Source organism: Bos mutus, chromosome 2 (genome assembly GCF_027580195.1).
Source record: "Bos mutus isolate GX-2022 chromosome 2, NWIPB_WYAK_1.1, whole genome shotgun sequence".
Taxonomy (NCBI): Eukaryota; Metazoa; Chordata; class Mammalia; order Artiodactyla; family Bovidae; genus Bos; species Bos mutus.
In genome coordinates, this window is record NC_091618.1 from 7,726,367 (window position 1) to 7,745,824 (window position 19,458).

The 19,458-nt window shown below is 48.1% G+C and overlaps 1 protein-coding gene across 1 annotated transcript in view; it reads left to right on the forward strand.

The window, feature by feature from the left end:
* The first annotated feature begins 971 nt into the window (after positions 1 to 971).
* Positions 972 to 19,458, forward strand: part of NCMAP (non-compact myelin associated protein) — a 48,171-nt gene continuing 29,684 nt past the window's right edge. The window contains 1 exon segment of the mRNA XM_070383090.1: positions 972 to 1,052. The gene's annotated coding sequence lies outside the window, so the exon portion shown is untranslated.

Genomic DNA, 19,458 nt, shown 5'->3' on the forward strand with positions numbered 1-19,458 from the left:
ATTGCACTTGTAGGCATAAACTCAGAGAAAATCATACTTGAGAAGGTACCTGCACCCTAGTGTTCATTGTAGCACCATTTACAGGACATGGAAGCAACCTAAATGTCCGTAACAGAGGACTGGATAAAGATAGAGCTCATATATTGCTCAGCCATTAAACAAGAAAAGAACAAAATTAATGCCATTTGCAGCAACATGGATGAACCTAGAGACTGTCATACTGAGTGAAGTCAGACTCAGAAAGACAAATATCATATGATTCAGCTTAATGCGTAATCTAAAAAAAAGGAGACTTTTTTGTAAATGAACTTATTTACAAACCACAAGTAAAGTCACAGATGTAGAGAACCAACCAGGGGGTAGGGGAATGGGGAGGGGTAAATTGGGAGATCGGAACTGACATATGCACACTACTATATATAAAATAGATGACATTATACAGATAAAGTAGATGACTAATGAGAATCTATTGTATAGAATAGGGAACTCTACTCAATACTCTGTAATGGCCTATATTCCAAAAGAATCTAAATAAAGGGCGGATATATCTATTTGTGTAATTGATCCACTTGGCTACATAAGTAAAACTAACACAACTTTGTAAATCAACTATACTCCAATAAAAAAAAAAATTTAAGGCCACAAATATTATTTTAAATAAAAAAGACACCTAACGAACTCCCTGCAGTTCACATCTAGCTAGCCTGGCATGTTTGTAAAGCTCCTTCTCCCGTTCGGCCCTGGCTGAAGTGGCCTTGGTGGACCGAGGGACTGGGCTGGGCGAACTGGAACCCCAAGAAGGGCCTGGACCCGGAGAAGCGTGAGGACACGGCCAGGAAGCGCCGCCCAGCCAGTGCCCCGAGCCTGGCGCCCCTGGGGCGGCCCCCAAGGCAGGGACCGCGGGGGCAACGGGGCCCCTCCCGGGATCACCTGCGCGCGATGGGGCGGGGCCGGGGGCGGGATCCCGGGGCAGCCGGAGCCCGGGCTGCTTCTGCGGCGCTGGCGGGAGGCGGAGCGGGGCGGCGGCCGGTGCGCGGGGCTCCCCCGAACAGGTAGGAGCAGCGGAAAGTGGGGGACCCCGAGTCTCCGGGGGCACGGGCGGTCCGGCTCGGGCGCGGCGGGTCACAGGCCACCTGCCGGCCTCGATCCTCGGAGGGGAGTCGGGAGAGGAAGGTGAGGGGTCCCCAAGTCCCACCCACCCCCCTCCCCCTTCGTTGGAGGAAGTGCCTGGGGTCTGCTCCTGGAGGGCGGTGGGCTGTGATCCGAGTGGAGAGGAAGGTCGGTTGTCTTTTTCGGGCTTTGGAAATGGGGACGGGACACGCGTCGCAAGCTCGACCCTCGCGGAGAAGCCCGCCTTTGGGGCGTGTTAACCCGAGCATCTGGCAGGCGAGTCGTTTCCTTGTCCCACCTCCCTCACTAAGCCTTTGGCGGAGGGGCCGAGACTCCCCGGAAGAAAAGAGACCCGGCCAGCCAGGAGGTTGAAATGATTTTAAAGCACTCAGGACCTCTGTTGGCTTCATCTGTGAAATGGGCATCTGGAAGGGTCGGCCCTGTGCGGAAGCCCCTCTTGGAGGAGTATCTACAATGAAAACTCACAGCTAGGAGGAAGAACCCAGGGTTCTAGTTCAGATCAGCCAACTCAGCAGCTCTGGAGAAAGGAGGCGGGACACGTTCTGTGGTCTGGGTACCTGTCAGGAGGAGGACATGGGTGTGTCATATACTAGGCGGGCTTCCAAGAATCTAGGAATCCCTCTAGTCTGGGAGGAGAGTCGGGAAGTTTCCTTGGAGGAAGTGGGATTAAGTGGCGCTAGTGGTGAAGAATCGGCCTGCCAGTGCAGGCGCTGCGGGAGACATAGGTTCAGTCGCTGCATGGGGAAGATCCCCTGAAGAAGACTGCCTGGGAAATCCCATAGATGGAGGAGCCTGGCAGGCTACAGTCCATGGGGTCACAAAGAGTCAGACACGACTGAGTAACGAAACAACAGCCATGAAGAAAGAAAGCATAGTGCTAAGAGCTTCTGCTTTGCAATCAGTCAGCCTGGGCGTTGGAATCCCTGCTCTGCCCCTTAAGTAAGGGTTAGTCGCTCAGTCGTGCCCTACTCTCTGTGACCCTATGGACTGCAGCCCACCAGGCTCCTCTGTCCATGAGATTTTCCAGGCAAGGATACTGGAGTGGGTTGCCAGTTCCTTCTCCAGGGGATCTTCCCAACCCAGGGATGGAACCCAGGTCTCCTGCACTGCAGGCAAAGTCTTTACCGACTGAGCTACAAGGGAGTCTTGGGCAGGACTTTGCATTTCTCTATTGTTTGCTTTACTCTGTAAACAAGGCAATTTCTTTGACATATTGTCAGATCCTCATCTGATTATCTGACAAGTGCTTAGGACAAGGTCTGTATATTATAGGCACTCAGTAAAAATGAGCTGTTAATTTCCACCAGACTGTAGCTTCCTGGAGTCAGGGGCCACGTCTCTTTGTTCACCATTATATGGTGCCCCATGGACAGAGGAGCCTGGCGGGCTCCAGTCCCTGGGGTCACAAAAGAGCCGGATACAACTTAGAGACTAAACAACAACAAAAACAGTAGGTCTCACCGCGCATTTGTTGAATGAATGAACGGTAAGTGAGCATGTAGTACCACAGTTGGCGTGTGGCAAGTAGTCAATAAATAGTGAATTTAGAGATGGCCAGGCCCTAACAGATGGGTATGGATAGGAGACGGTGGTCTAGGTGGATGGAGCGGTGTAACAGATTAAGATAAGCCCAAAGCAACAGATTTGGGGCACCCCTTCTTGAGAGGGGCAAGGGAGTAACATGATAAGCTCAGCCAGAGCGCAGAGTAGGGGAAGGCACACAGAATGCTGGAATCCTGACCTGGTGGCCACATGGCAGTAGATGGAGCAGCTGGAACTCTAGGTAGGTCAGATGCCTTTCTCACATCCTCTAAGTGTCCATCCCCAAGTTGCAGGGGTCAGGGATGCCAAGAGACAGCAAAGGACGGCGGGTGCCTGATGAGAACGGAAGAGGAAGCGGGAAAGGGGCTCCCGTGGCCCCTTCATGGCAGTGGGACCTTTCTCACCTGGTCCTGCTGTGTCCTGGCTGCTGGTGAGATAGCTGAAGGGGGCCGTGTGGGGCCAGGAGGGCCGACCCCCCCCAGGTGTGCGTGCTGAGCCAAGCTCATGGGGAGCTGGGCCAGGGGATCGTGCTGGGTCTCTGGGGAAATCTGCTCTGTGGGGAAAAGCTTATCCCCACAGCTTATCCCCACAGTCCTTTGTCTCCTCCTGTGGACCATGGCCACTGCTGCCTCAGGCCGGGAGGGAGCTGTGTCCTCGAGGTGGAACCACTCTTAGCCAAGTGAGGAGCCTACAGCCTGTCTTACGTCCTGGCAGGCAGCCTGTTGAGGGTTCCATCTCCCTGCAGTGACTAGGAAAGCAGAGATCTGAACTGGAGGTGAGAGATTTGGGCAAACACATCAAGAGGACATGGGAAGCACTGTATCTCTCTCAAGAGCCAAGTTCAAAACATTTCCTCTTAGCACTTTCCATAATTGCTCATAATCGTTGGATATCTGTGTTTCCCACTGACTTGTAAACTCAGGGAGTAAGCCTGCCGCCTTTCTCACCATATGCCTGCCTACAACAGTGCCCCTGCACAGAGCAGGCATTCAGTGAATGTCTGTGGAATGCATGAACCCAGGCTGAGGACTGGGGCTCTTGGCTTTGAGAGGAGAGCTTTGATTTTCCAGAGAGAGCATCTCTTTACAGAAGTGATGTAGACACCCCAAATTCTCCCCTCCTAACCACCTCCCCACCGCCACCCTCATCTCCCATCCAATCCCCACCCCCTACCTTGAAAGGCGTGTCCCCCATCACATCTTCTGAGCCTCTGCCTTCTCTCCTGCCACCATCAAGGTCTTTTCTCAGGGAAGAATCCCCTGCTGGTAGAATTTACACCTGAGGGACAGGCCTGGACACTGTGCTGCTTCTCCCAGCCGGATAGTCAGCCCTCTAACGACCCCCTAGGCTCTGAGAGGAGGAAAGCAACATCCAGTCTGATCCCTATCCTGCAGGATCACAGGGTATAGGAGCTACAGTTCAATTCAGTTCAGTAGCTCTGTCATGTCTGTCTCTTTGTGACCCCATGGACTGCAGCCCGCCAGGCCTCCCTGTCCATCACCAACTCCCGGAGTTCACTCAAACTCATGTCCATTGAGTCAGTGATGCCATCCAACCATCTCATCCTCTGTCGTCCCCTACTCTTCCCACCTTCCATCTTTCCAAGCATCAGGGCCTTTTCAAATGAGTCAGTTCTTCACATTAGGTGGCCAAAGTATTGGAGTTTCAGCTTCAGCATCAGTCCTTCTGATGAATATTCAGGACTAATTTCCTTTAGGTTGGACTGGTTGGATCTCCTTGCAGTCCAAGGGACTCTCAAGAGTCTTCTCCAATCAGCTCAGTTCAGTTCAGTCGGTTAGTCGTGTCCAACTCTTTTTGACCCCATGAACTGCAGCACACCAGGCCTCCCTGTCCATCACCAATTCCCAGAGTTCACTCAGACTTACATCCATCAAGTTGGTGATGCCATCCAGCCATCTCATCCTCTGTTGTCCCCTTCTCCTTCTGCCCCCAATCCCTCCCAGCATCAGAGTCTTTTCCAATGAGTCAACTCTTCGCATGAGGTGGCCAAAGTACTGGAGTTTCAGCTTTAGCATCATTCCTTCCAAAGAAATCCCAGGGCTGATCTCCTTCAGAATGGACTGGTTGGATCTCCTTGCAGTCCAAGGGACTCTCAAGAGTCTTCTCCAACACCACAGTTCAAAAGCATCAATTCTTCAGTGCTCAGCTTTCTTCACAGTCCAACTCTCACATCCATACATGACTACTGGAAAAACCATAGCCTTGACTAGACAGACCTTTGTTGGTTATTGATATTTCTCCCAGCAATCTTGATTCCAGCTTGTGCTTTTTCCAGCCCAGCGTTTCTCATGATGTACTCTGCATAGAAGTTAAATAAGCAGGGTGACAATATACAGCCTTGATACACTCCTTTTCCTATTTGGAACCAGTCTGTTGTTCCATGTCCAGTTCTAACTGTTGCTTCTTGACCTGCATACAGATTTCTCAGGAGGCAGGTCAGGTGGTCTGGTATTCCCATCTCTTTCAGAATTTTCCACAGTTTGTTGTGATCCATGCAGTCAAAGGCTTTGGCATAGTCAATAAAGCAGAAATAGATGCTACAGGAACCCTTAAAGATAATAGAGGGCTCCTTCAGGTGAGGAAACTGGAGTCCAGAAAGGATGAGATATACCCAGTGAAGAACTGTTAGGGGAGACTCAAGTCTCCTTATCCGAGTGCTTTGTCACTACAGCGATCTGGGAGATTCTCTGGGAATATGAATACTACAACACTTCCCTTTACTTTCCAGTCTTCCAATAAAATAGAATGGAAGGTTAAAAAAGGAAAGGTTAAGTGGATTTTAAGTTGCCCAGTAAACCCTTTTAATTAAAAAGAAGAAAAAAAAAAACCTCATATATATTGAAAATAAAGACCCCAAGTTATATATGTTCAATTTACTTTTTAAAAGATATATGTTTGATATTGGAGAAAAATAATCCAAAGCAGGAATCTCTCTAACCTTGGCCAGGTATTGCTGGCCAAGCAGTGCCTGTGCTGGGGTGGACCCTGCAGGCTACCATGCCAGGGCCTCTGCAGGCAGCCCAGAATCAGTGGCGGGTTTGTTTGTCCTGGACCACCTCCAAGCACAGAGCGCACTGCCCTATCGGTTTCTGCATCTCCATCCATCCGGCCTCCTGATGCAGTCATTGGCGTCTGGGTTTCTGATATCCCACTCTTTGCTTCGGGATCTGGCAGGGTGGATCCTGCTTTGTCTTTTTTCAAAGGAGTTCCTCATCAGGACGATAGGTCCTCCGTGGGCAGGAGGAGGCAGGAAGGGAGAAAGGGGACCAAGCCAAGGCCAGAGCCTGCCAGTCAGCAAGTCTCCGTGGATTCCTCAGCAGGGCTGGGTGTCAGTACAGTTGAGGGGTAGGACCAGAGCATGGCAGCTGGGCTGGAACCTCTCCTGTGGTTTGATGCTCCCGGGGCTGGTGGCTGTAGTTTGGCCTAAGGAAGGAAAAGGGGGTGTGCCGATCTCTAAAGACAGAAGAAGCCTGTTCTTCAGCCAGCTTCCAGGCCTGTGGTGAGGAGCCTCCTGCCTGGGCCGGACACTCCTGAGCCGTTGGGGCCCTCAGCAGGGCTGCCAGGTCCTATGGTACCCAGTGGGTGGCTCGAGGAGGTGGAGGGGGCAGGGTTGGAAGCTCCTGGCATGTCAGGGGTCCGTCAGACCCTGGATGGCCAGGGCAGCCTCAGCCAGCCGGGAGGATGGGGCGCAGAGCAGGGAGGGAGGCCTCGGTTTTTGAGCTGTGGGATTTTGTTCAAGCCACATCACCTCCCTGAGCCTCGGTTTCCCAATTTATTAAAGGGGATGCTATCCAAGGCCCTTAACTTATAAAGATGCGTTTCCCTTCCCCTTCAGAGAAGCTTGTCTCGGTACCTACTGAGTCAGCTGTTCGGGCCAACGAGCATCAGGGTGTTTCAGTTCTTCCACAGTTCACCCATCATTCATTCATTCACTCAGTCACTCACTCATTCGTCAAGACTAACACCTGCCTCTGGCCTGTGCTGAAAGTTCAGGGAGACCTCGTTTTCCTGCTGTGTGTCTAGTTTCTTGCAGAGCCCCCAGCACATGCGGCCTGGCCTTCCGCAGCTCCCATCTGTTCCTCTACCAGGGATCATCTCTTTCAGTCTGCTGTGCAATAAAAAGCAATAGTGTGGGGCTTCCCTGGCGGTCCAGTGGTTAAGTCACTGTGCTTCCAATGCAGGGGGCGTGGGTTTGATCCCTGGTTGGGGAACTAAGTTCCCACATGTCCCGTGGCACAGCCAAAAAAAATTAACCCTATGAGGACTTCCCTGGTGGTTCACAAGTGGTTAAGACTCCACTCTCCCAATGCAGGGGGCATGGGTTTGATCCTTGGTTGGGGAACTAAGATCCCACATGCTGCACTGCATGGCGGAAAAATAAATAAAATGAATAAAAAATTAAAAATGCAGTTGTGTAACTTGTTCCCTCAGCTGCTATCCCTGATCCCCTAATGCTCCTTCAGATATTCCTAAGGTTTTAGCCTTCAGGTCTCAGAGAGAGATAAATGGTCAGTGGTTAATTCCTGCTTGCTGAGGGTTTGCTGGGGCCCACACAGCACTAAATGCGCCACATGCCTCCGTCCCTTTCCCACCCACGGCAGCCCAGGAAGTGAGTGGTTTTCCCTCGCTCGCTGCCGAGGTTCCCAGAGGGCTGGCGGTCACAGAGCTCACCCGGGATGCCATTTTGCCTTGGTGGCCCCTTGCTCCATAAAAAACATTCAGTTATATTAATAACTGTATTGGTACATTAAAACATTTTCTTCATCCTAAAAGTTCCTGTTTTCTTCTGATTTTGAAAGAAATAAGAAACATTTTTATGTTTCCCAAAAGTCTTGTGAGCCCTGGGCACTTGGTCTCCTGGGTCCTGGAGAGATGCAGACCCTGAGGCTAGGCAGAAGCTAGGCTGAGATTCCAGGAAGTCCTAACCTCCTCCCTGTACTGCCCTTCAGCAATTAAGAAAAAAAAAAAAAAAAAGAACAGGCAAGAAACTGCAGAAAAGGGACTAGTTATCCAAACTCCTAATGCCTGTGGTGGTGTTAGTAGTTCTTTCTGGAAAATGTCACTTGGTTTATTTCCTCACCTCCCTCCCAACTTTTCTCCCTCCCTCTCACTATTTCTTGACCAAAACTTTTCCAAGAGCCAAGTCCAGTCTGTCCTCTTTTGTGGAAACTGTAGGTGCCCTACGTTGGTCTTCTCTCCAGTCTCAGACCTTAACGGTAACTGGTTTGCCCAGAGGACAAAAGAGGATTGATTTATTGTACAGAAGCAGCTCCATGTTCCTACCTAATCCCCAGAAACGATGTCATTGGTCAGAGTAATAATAACAACAGCGATTCATATTTTTGAGAGCTCTCAGGGTGCTCGGCATTTGCTAATCATTTGTAATCACTTGGCATGAATTGTCTCCTGAAAACCTAACCCTATGGGAGAGTAGGGGGAAAATTGAGATATCTTCTCCGTCCTCCAGAAGAAAAGGTGGCAGAATGTGAATCTAGAATCAAGGTTGACAAATTTAGTTATCTTTAAGCATGAGGTATGTCAATTAAAGAAAAGCAAGATGATATTTTTTTCATCTCCATTTTGCAGATGAAGAAACTGAGGCTTAGAAAGACTAAGTGAGATGCTCGAAAGGCAGGACCAGGATGGGGACCTTAGTAGGGAACTAGGCTGAGTCTGTTAGTCTGCTATCAGAGCGTGAACCCCGCGAGGGCAGGGACCGTATCCCACGGTCTCCCCCATCATCTGGCACAGTGCCGTGGTACACACACTTACAGTGTGGAATGAGTGACTGACGTCTGCACTGTTCTCTAAAGACACTTACCCGCTTTGGGTCCCTGCTCCTTGTCTTGGGACAGTCACTGCCTCCTGTCCCTGTAGTGCAGAAGTTGGCAGCTACAGCCCTGGGGGAGTCTGCTGTTGTTTTAGTCGCTAAGACATGTCCAACTGTTTTGTCACCCCATGGACTGCAACCCACCAGGCTCCTCTGTCCATTGGGTTTCCCAGGCAAGAATGCTGGAGTGGGTTGCTATTTCCTTCTCCAGGGCATCTTCTTGACCCAGGGATCGAATCTGAGTCTCCTGCATTGGCAGGAAAGTTCTTTACCACTGAGTCACCACGGAAGCCCCTGGAGCAGCTCAAAGCCCTGCTGAGATGAGGAATCAATCAAAACAGACCAAGGCTCAGGTATTCACTTGCCCATCAATGCCCTTCCAACCCCAGCCCCCACCCTAGTCTGTAGAATCCCTCCGAAGGAGTTGACCTCCTGCCAAGGCTGCTGCTCCCTGGAACTCAGAGATGAAGCCTGGCAGACACACAGGCAGCGTGCCAACCAGAAGAGAGTGGCTGAAGGAGTCTGTGTCTCTCTGCCCCTGGGCTCATTTTTTCTTTTCCAAGTGCCTCTGGCTCTTCCGCAGGGCATATTACCGGGCTGAGAGCAAGTATCCCCAGGGGAACCTGAATTCACTCACCAAAATAATTAGATGCCTAAGAAGTACAACTGTTATAAGAGACAGTAAATCAAGCAGCATATGTCATCTGAAGCAGAACGATTGAAGTAGATGGACCAAGATTTTGAAGTAAAGCATGATAATTTTATTATCTTTATTAAAAAGACAAGAGAAGACCTTTGTAGAATAATACAAGGACAAGTCATAGGAGACAACCAAAGCACAAGATTAGCTATGAAACTTCCAGTTTTTGTTGGTTAACTGCTAAGGGGTGTCCCACTCTTTTGCTACCCCATGGACTGCAGCACCCCGGGGTCCTCTGTCAATGGGATTTTCTAGGCAAGAAGACTGGAATGGGTTGCCATTTCCTCCTCCAGGGGATCTTCCTGACCCAGGGATCAAACTGTGATGCCTGCTTGGCAGGCGGATTCTTTGCCCCTGTGCCACCAGGGAAGCCCATGGAAGATATACTACTTAAAATAAAGGACACACCTGGCAGAAGTCCTCGCCTCCCCTCTACTTAGCCGCAGGTCTAAGCACCACAGAGGAAAGCGCTCTGTTCTCACGTTCCGTAAACAGAACAGAGCTCTGCAATCCAGCCGGACCCTGTGCCCCAGCGACGAAAGAGACATTGCTGTCTCTCAGCCTGTTCCTTTCTCCACTTCTTCATTCAGAAATGCTTCACATTGCCTCATTATACGTTTTGGGCCAATATGGCTGTCAAATTAACTCTGAATCAGGTTCTGGCACAAAAGAAAAAAAAAACAAATTTGTAGTGAAAAAAAAAATAAAGGACACAATAGATGGTTAAAATATCAGGTTGGATACAATTGAATTAACATTTCCCAGCTGGTGCTAGTGGTAAAGAGCCTGCCTGCCAATGCAGGAGACATAAGAGACACACGTGGGTTAGATCCCTGGGTCAGGAAGATCCCCTGGAGGAGGGCATGGCAATCCATGCCAGTATTCCCCTAGAGAATCCCATGGACAGAGAATCCTGGCCAGGCTATGGTCCATAGGGTCACAAAGAGTCAGACACAACTGAATTGACTTAGCATGCATGCATTCAGTAAAGAGGAAAATCAGATTGAGAACTGTCCCAGAAGGAAGCAGGAAAAAATAAAAAGATAACAAATGAAAAAGAAAATCAAAGAGAGACGGAGAGTAAAAGTAGGTGTCCTGAAAGGAGAGAAGACAAAAAATGCAGAATAAGGAAGAACTGAAGAAATAATGGAGATTAAATGTTCCAGGATTAAAGGAAAATGAATGAAATCAGACTGAAAGGACTCATGGAGTCGCCAACAGCAGAAAAATCCACACAAAATATCGTGATAAAATTGAAAATCTGAAAGACAAAGAGGAAGGGCAGAGAGAAATAGCCTCCCTTACAAAGCGCCAAGATTTAGACTGATGTTATACATCTCAATAACAACACTTGATCAAGGAAGTCAAAGAATAATGTTATTATAAGAATTGAAAGAAGACAGCCCTTTCAATCCAGAATTTTAAAGGCAGCCAAATCGTCATTCAAACATGAGGTCATACTAAAAATATTCTTAGACAAATAAAGCCTTAGAAGGTGGAACACACAAAGACCCACATTGAAAATACTCTGAAGGAACTACTTAAATAATAAAAGAAACAAACCCAGGAGCTGCTGCAGGAGCTGTCGGAAGTCAGGGGTCAATGCAAGAAACAGAAATAGAAATCAGCATTTTTGGTAGGAAGGGATTTTATGCACCCGATTCTTTTAAAATATTGGAAAGGCCGGAGGCTTCCAAAACACTGCAGACTGGAGAGCTCTGGCACCTGCCATAGTCAGGAAGGCGAAGGAATCATGAAGCTTCGTGGAACTACTGAATTTAAGGATACATGACCACGGTCATGTGATCCAGGGATCCAGACGCTGGTCTGCTGTAACTACCTGGATTCTGAATCTCAGAGTCTGGCTACAACACTCACTCCATCTTTTTAAACAGAAGACCTGCCTTGGGACCAGACAATTTGGGAGGTAACACTGTCCAGCTAGAATGACATTGATCTGTTTCATCTAATTTATTTTGTTGCTTTCTATTGATGGCAAGTTTTCCATTTTCAGAAATAATAAAACATTTCTGTTTACAGGTTATTTTTTAATGTTTTAAAAGAAAAGTCGGTCCAGGGATCTCAAGCCATCATAATTGGTGCAAACAATTATTATAAGTAGTCAGAGGTGGAAGAGGTGTCCTGGGGAGGAGAAGACAGTCGGGTGTCATGACCAAGGAAGGTTTAGATTGGGGTAGCATTGGGAAGACGGCACTGGAGGAAAGGCCAATGTGCTGATTGTCTGTCCCTGTGTAACCAGCTGCTCCAAGAACTAGTGGCCTGATAGCTCTAAGGTTGAGCGGACTCAGTGGAGAGGTCCTCACTTGGGGTCTGACACGTGGTTTCTGCCTGACATTCACGTCTCAAGGCTCAGCTGGTCTGGGTGTCTATGGTGGCTCACTCACGTGGCGGCTTAGTGACACGTGGCTGTCAGTTGAGGGCACAGCTGGGGCTGTCAACTAGCACATCTACCCATGGCCTCTGCACAAGCCTGGGGCTTCTCAGAGCATGTCAGCTGGGTTCCAAGAAGGAGCGAGCATTTTTAGAGGCAGGAAGCAGAAGCCTCCCTGAAGGGCTTTAACCCCAACAGCCAGTATCACTTCTGCCATATCCTAGGGGTCCCAGCAGTCATGGGGCCCACCTAGATTCAAGGGAGTAGAGAAACAGACTCCATCTCTTCAGTGGGGAGATAACTGTGCAGCTAGTAATAGCTTCCCAGTGTGGGAGGCACAGGTGAGGCATGGGTGAGTTTAGGGAGACAGGAAGTCACTCATTCCTGCCTAGGGTTGGGAAGAAAGGGAGGAGACAGGTGCTGGTGGATAAAACTGGAAAAGGTTCATGGAAGACTTTGGTTGATAAGACAGAGAATGATGGTTTTATTCTGTGACCAGACAGAAGTAGATGGATGGTACTGGAATAAAAGAGAGACACCATGCAGAAGGCCAAGGTCTCAGCAATTTTTTCTCCAACAAAGGATCCCTAGGGGAGACAGTAGTAGCTTCTGTTTCTTTACAGTAGAATATCCCAGCAGCATGAAGGAGTGGAAAATACACACACACACACACACACTGCCCTCAATCCACTAAGCACTTGTTAGACAATTATTGTATGGCAAGTGCATGGCCACACCAGGCACTGTGGAAAGAAGTCTATGATTCAGAAACCACTGGGCTGTCCTGCAAATTCTGGCATTTCTACATTCATTCTATAGCTTCTAGTTCTCCTCTTGGACTCTTCATTGCCCCTAGATCCTTTGCAAGGACAATGAAAAAGCAAAAAGATAGGACACTGAAAGATGAACTCTCCAGGTGGGTAGGTGCCCAATATACTAACACCCGGTTGAGGATATGACTGGTGATACAAGTAAAGTCTGATGCTGTAAAGAGCAATATTGCATAGAAATCTGGAATGCTAGGTCCATGAATCAAGGCAAATTGGAAGTGGTCAAACAGGAGATGGCAAGAGTGAACATCAACATTTTAGGAATCAGTGAACTAAAATGGACTGGAATGGGTGAATTTAATTCAGATAACCATTATATCTACTACTGTGGGCAGGAATTCCTTAGAAGAAATGGAGTAGCCCTCATAGTCAACGTAAGAGTCTGAAATGCAGTACTTGGATGCAATCTCAAAAATGACAGAATGATGTCTGTTCGTTTCCAAGGCAAACCATTCAATATCACAGTCATCCAAGTCTATGCCCCAACCAGTAACGCTGAAGAAGCTGAAGTTGAATGGTTCTATGAAGACTACAAGACCTTCTAGAACTAACACCCAAAAAAGATGTCCTTTTCATTATAGGGAACTGGAATGCAAAAGTGGGAGAAGGCAATGGCATGCCACTCCAGTACTCTTGCCTGGAAAATCCCATGGACGGAGGAGCCTGGTAGGCTGCAGTCCATGGGGTTGCTAAGAGTCAGACACGACTGAGCGACTTCACTTTCACTTTTCACTTTCATTGGAGGAGGAAATGGCAACCCACTCCAGTGTTCTTGCCTGGAGACGGCAGGGCCTGGTGGGCTGCCATCTATGGGGTCGCACAGAGTCAGACACGACTGAAGTGACTTAGCAGCAGCAGCAGCAGAATGCAAAAGTAGGAAGTCAAGAGATACCTGGAGTAACAGGCAAATTTGGCTTTGGAGTACAAAACGAAGCAGGTCAAAGGCTAACAGAGTTTTGCCAAGAGAACACAATAGTCATAGTAAACACCCTCTTCCACCAACACAAGAGAAGACTCCACACATGGACGTCATCAGATAGTCAATACTGATTTCGGACTGATTATATTCTTTGCAGCCAAAGATGGAGAAGCTCTATACAGTCAGCAAAAACAAGACCGGGAGCTGACTGTGGCTCAGATCATGAACTCCTTATTGCCAAATTCAAACTTAAATTGAAGAAAGTAGGGAAAACCACTAGACCATTCAGGTATGACCTAAATCAAATCTCTTATGATTATACAATGGAAGTGACAAATAGATTCAAGGGATTAGATCTGGTAGATAGAGTGCCTAAAGAACTATGGACAGAGGTTCGTGACATTGTACAGAAGACAGGGATAAACACCATCCTCAAGAAAAAGAAATGTAAAAAGGCAAAATTGTTGTCTGAGGAGGCCTTAGAAATAGCTGAGAAGAGAAGTGAAAGGCAAAGGACAAAAGGAAAGATACACCTATTTGAGTGCAGAGTTCCAGAGAATAGCAAGGAGAGATAAGAAAGCCTTCATCAGTGATCAGTGCAAAGAAATAGAGGAAAGCAATAGAATGGGAAAGACTAGAGATCTCTTCAAGAAAATTAGAGATATCAAGGGAACATTTCATGCAAAGATGGGCTCAATAAAGGATAGAAATGGTATGGACCTAACATAAGCAGAAGATATTAAGAAGAGGTGGAAAGAATACACAGAAGAACTGTACAAAAAAGAACTTCATGACCCAGATAATCATGATGGTGTGATCACTCACCTAGAGCCAGACACCCTGGAATGCAAAGTCAAGTGGGCCTTAGGAAACATCACTATGAACAAAGCTAGTGGAGGTGATGGAATTCCAGTTGAGCTACTTCAAATCCTAAAAGATGATGCTGTGAAAGTGCTGCACTCAATATGCCAGCAAATTTGGAAAACTCAGCAGTGGCCACAGGACTGGAAAAGGTCAGTTTTCATTCCAATCCCAAAGAAAGGCAATGCCAAAGAATGCTCAAACTACCACACAGTTGCACTCATCTCACACGCTAGCAAAGCAATGCTCAAAATTCTCCAAGCCAGGCTTCAAAAGTACATGAACTATGAGCTTCCAGATGTTCAAGCTGGTTTTAGAAAAGGCCGAGGAACCAGAGATCAAATTGCCAACATCTGTTGGATCATCAAAAAAGCAAGAGAATTCCAGAAAAACATCTACTTCTGCTTTATTGACTATGCCAAAGCCTTTGACTACGTGGATTACAATGAACTGTGAAAAATTCTGAAAGAGATGGGAATACCAGACCACCTGACCTGCCTCCTAAGAAATCTGTATGCAGGTCAAGAAGCAACAGTTAGAACTGGACATGGAACAACAGACTGGTTCCAAATAGGGAAAGGAGTACGTCAAGGCTGTATATTGTCACCCGGCTTATTTAACTTACATGCAGAGTACATCATGTGAAATGCCGGACTGAATGAAGCACAAGCTGGAATCAAGATTTGCTGGGAGAAATATCAACAACCTCAGATATGCAGATGACACCACCCTTAAGGCAGAGATTGAAGAACTAAAGAGCCTCTTGATGAAAGTGAAAGAGGAGAGTGAAAAAGTTGGCCTAAACTTCAACATTCAGAAAACGAAGATCATGGCATCTGGTCCCATCACCTCATGGCAAATAAATGGGGAAAGAGTGAGAGACTTTATTTTGGGGGGCTCCAAAATCACTGCAGATGGTGACAGCAGCCATGAAATGAAAAGATGCTTTCTCCTTGGAAGAAAAGCTGTGACCAACCTAGACAGCATATTAAAAAGCAGAGACATTACTTTGCCAACAAAGGTCCTTCTGGTCAAAGCTGTGGTTTTTCCAGTAGTCATGTATGGATGTAAGAGATGGACTATAAAGAAAGCTGAGCATCGAAGAATTGATGCTTTTGAACTATGGTGTTGGAGAAGACTCTTGAGAGTCCCTTGGACTGCAAGGTGATCCAAGAAGTCCATCCTAAGGGAAATCAGTCCTGAATATTCATTGGAAGGACTGATGCTGAAGCTGAAACTCCAAAACTTTGGCCACGTGATGTGAAGAACTGGCTCATTTGAAAAGACCCTGATGCTGGGAAAGATTGAAAGCCGGAGGAGAAGGGGACAACAGAGGATGAGATGGTTGGATGGCATCACCAACTCGACAGAAATGAGTTTGAGTGAACTCCAGGAGTTGGTGATGGACAGGGAGGCCTGGTGTGCTGCAGTCCAGGGGTCACAAAGAGTCAGACACAACTGAACGACTGAACTGAACTGAGGACAAGTGTCCTGAGTTTTGACTAAAAAATTGTGGTACAAGTGCAGGTACAATTATTTAACCTTATTGTATAAATAAATCAGGCATTTATGAGGGTTTTGCATGCATAAGGCATTTAGCAGTGCTTTTCAAGCCTCTAGGAGAGTGACTGATGCTTGTTTTCCAGTCGCTAAGTCGTGTCTGACTCTTTGTGACCCCATGGACTGCAGCATGCCAGTCTCTTCTGTCCTTCACTGTCTCCCGGAGTTTGCTCAAATTCATGTCCATTGAGTTGGTGATGTTATCTAACCATCTCATCCTCTGCCGCCCCCTTCTCCTGTTGCCTTCAGTTTTTCCCAGCGTCAGGGTCTTTTCCAATGCATTGGCCTTCGCATCAGGTGGCCAAAGTATTGGAGCTTCAGCCTGAGGCATAGTGGACTAATAATAATAAGTACTAGTTTCCTCCTCCAGGATCTGTCCAAAGTCTCCCCCGGATCTCAAGTAGGTCAGTCTTTTCTGAGAATTCCCAGCACCTCTTAGGTACTTTGCTTATAGCACTTATCACATGAAAGTCTTATAATTAGCAAACAGGTCTGTCTTCCTTTCTATTTTAGGACCTCCTTGGGAAATGAATTCATCCACGCATAGAGGCTGCATGGAAGAGATGAGTCCGGTTATTATTAGCAATGATTATCTCATTTGATTATTGCAACCAGGAAAAAGACAGGAATCACCAAGTCTAGTTTACAGATGAGGAAACAGGCTCAGAGAGCTTAAGTCACAAGCCTAAAGACACTCAGGTCAGAATTCAAGCCCATTGTTGTTCAGTTATCAAGTCGTGTCTGACTCTTTACAACCCCATGGACTGCAGCGTGCCAGGCTTCCCTGTCTCTCACCCTGTTCCAGAGTTTGCCCAAGGTCATGTCCATTGCATCCGGATGCCATCCAACCATCTCACCCCTGTCTCCCTCTTCTCCTTCAAGCCCATGTCTAACTCTAAACCCCCACCTCTGTCACCTTCACCACACCACCATGTCAAAGAGAGGAGAGGACTTTCCAGGAGAGAGACAAATCCTATGGGGTTGTGGGGGACTCAGTAGTCCAAGGTTAGGGGCATGTCGGTGCCAAGGGGGAATGGGGGAGCAGACAGGAGAGAGATGGGAAGAGCTTCGAATGCCAGGCCTGGATGCAGGGAGCAGTCTGGAAAGACCTGCCCGAGGGTCCCAGCATTCCCCAGATCACACCGTGATCTCTCCTCCCAGCTCACTAGTCGCCTGATGTCCACGTCCTCCCGGTCAGGACTGGGCCTGGAACACAGGTCTCCTGACTCGCAGCCCTGAACTCACCTCCCCCAGCTTCCTCCTTGTCATGGCCTCCCTTTCAGGCTGTGGTGTTTGCTCAGAGCCCAAGCCCGGGGCAGAGAGCAGAGAAATATTTATTTATGTCACCGCCAACCCTGCCTCCTGGAGGCCCCCAAGGGCTCCCTCACAGAGAAGTTCAGTTATGTAACCCCGAGTTGACACAGCAGGAAGGAGAAGGACATAAATTATAATTACTCATTTTTCCGCAGTCTTGGACGCTCTTTGGATAGCTTGACACTTTGGGTACCTCCCTTCTTCCTCATCGAACTGACCTGGGGCCTCCAGGGGGAACTTGGCGGTTCTCAGCCGATTTTAGCCTCAATTGGGGTGAGCCTGGGGCTTTGAGGAGACCTTCCTAGAGGCTGGGGAAGGGAGAGAAATGAGATCTCAAAGGGCTGCTTTATTCCGAGCACTCTGCCAGGGGCTTTATATTCATAACCTCGTTTTTGCCTCATGAAGAAGGTCCTGTTTATTACCTCCATGGAGTGGGAAAGGGATGGAGGCTCAGACAGGTTCAGTAACTTCCCAAAGGGCGCCCAGCAGAGCCAGGTCAGGAGCTCTGAGGCTCCTAGTTTTCAAACAGCTCACGTGGAATCTGCGACGTAGGGATTCTGGAGAGAGTAAAGTGTGCTAGCATCTGCCTGTGCAGGAAATTCTTCCCTACCTTAATCCCCAAACATCCCTCACATTCACTCTCCACTGTGACCTTCCCTGAACACTCAGCTCCTTTGTGCTGGGACCCTCACAGCCCCACCCGGCTCGCTGCCCCACCCCCCTCCCCAGTCTCACACTTCCCTTTCTAAAGTGTTCATCCTCACCCCCATCTCCCAGTCTTCATGCTCACTGTTCTTCCCAGCCACAACGTCCCTCCTCCTTTCTCCACCTGACAAAATCCTAGCAAAATAATAATAATAATGCACCTTCATAGAGCAGAAGGTGTGGAGTGGAGTGGTTAAAAGAATGAACTCTGAAAAGAGTTAAAAGAATGAAACTCCAGGTAGTTAAATCACTTTTGCTGGCTGTGTGACCTCAGGCAAGTTAGTTAACCTTTGTGCACTACAGTTTCTTCACTTGTAAGATGGAGATAGTGATACCCAGCTGACCTGGAAGAAGGAGAAAAAATGGGATGAAATGAGTTCTAAAAATAAAAAAGATACAAATAAAAGCTTCTTTGTGAATTCCTTAGAAAAGTTCTTGGCACAGAGTAAGTGATCAAATGCTCTTTCTGATGGTCAGCCCTTTGAAATGTGGAGCAGACTCTGAAGTCGTGTTGCTTGAGTTCACATCCCACCTTGGTTGGTGACCTTAGACCAGTTAGTTAATCTCTCTGGGTCGTGGTTTCCTCTGTAAAAAAATTTCAACAGCAATGTGCTTTCCACTTAGGGTGGAGGAGACAGTCAAATAGACTTACAGTGCCAGAGGATTTGGCACTTAGTGACAGGTAAATACGGGGAGCCCTTGTTTAATTAAAACCTTGTTTAATGTTAATGTTAGCTTCCCTGCTGGCTCAGATGGTAAAGAATCTGCCTGCCATGCAGGAGACCTGGGTTTGATCCCTAGGTTGGGAAGATCCCCTGGAGAATGGAATGGCAACCCACTCCAGTATTCCTGCCCGGAGAATTCCATGGACAAAGCAGTCCATGGGGTCGCAGAGTCAGACACGACTGAGTGACTAACACTTGTTTAATGACCACATGGCGCCACTCAGCTTTTCCCTCCCTGTGCAGCTTGCCCTGTTCTCTGGTCCCCTGCTCAGCACCCTCTCCCACACTGAGCTCCATAGCATTCACAGCCTGTCTGTGTCTTACCGTCTCATTACTGGTGCCCACTTGTGGTGGAAAGACTCAAGCCCTATGACCTGTGCTTGGTCCTTACTGGATGCTTTGGTTCAGCCAGAAGCTATTAAACCCCTAGTGCTGTGAGGGTGCACAGCATGGGAATTTGAAGTGATGCTTGGGTTAAAGTATCAGAAATGCCAGGAGGTGAGGAAAGAGTGCTCTGGCATATGCAAAGGTCCCGTGGCCACAACAGGACAGAGTGACAGAGCAGAACTCAGACAGGGAGGCGACTGGAGGGGTCTGCAGAATCCAGATCCTGTACAGAGGACTTGCTGACCATCGTAAAATTCTAGTGTGAAGTAGACTTGGGGTTTTTAAAGATCACTGCAGCTGCTGTGGAGGACTGCAGGGACGCAGAGCAGAGGCAGTCCTGGCCCGCTGGGCAGCAGTGGCAGCATACAGGTGAGAGAAGACAGAAGCCTGGACCCCAGCAAGGATAGGGATGCTGGAGGAGGTTAGTTAGGAGATGTGTAGGAAATGAAGGTAGATCTGAAAGGGCTTGGTGATGGGGGTGGCAGACTGGTGACAGGCAATGACTTTAGTGGGTTTCTGGCCTCAGAGGCTACGTGGATGG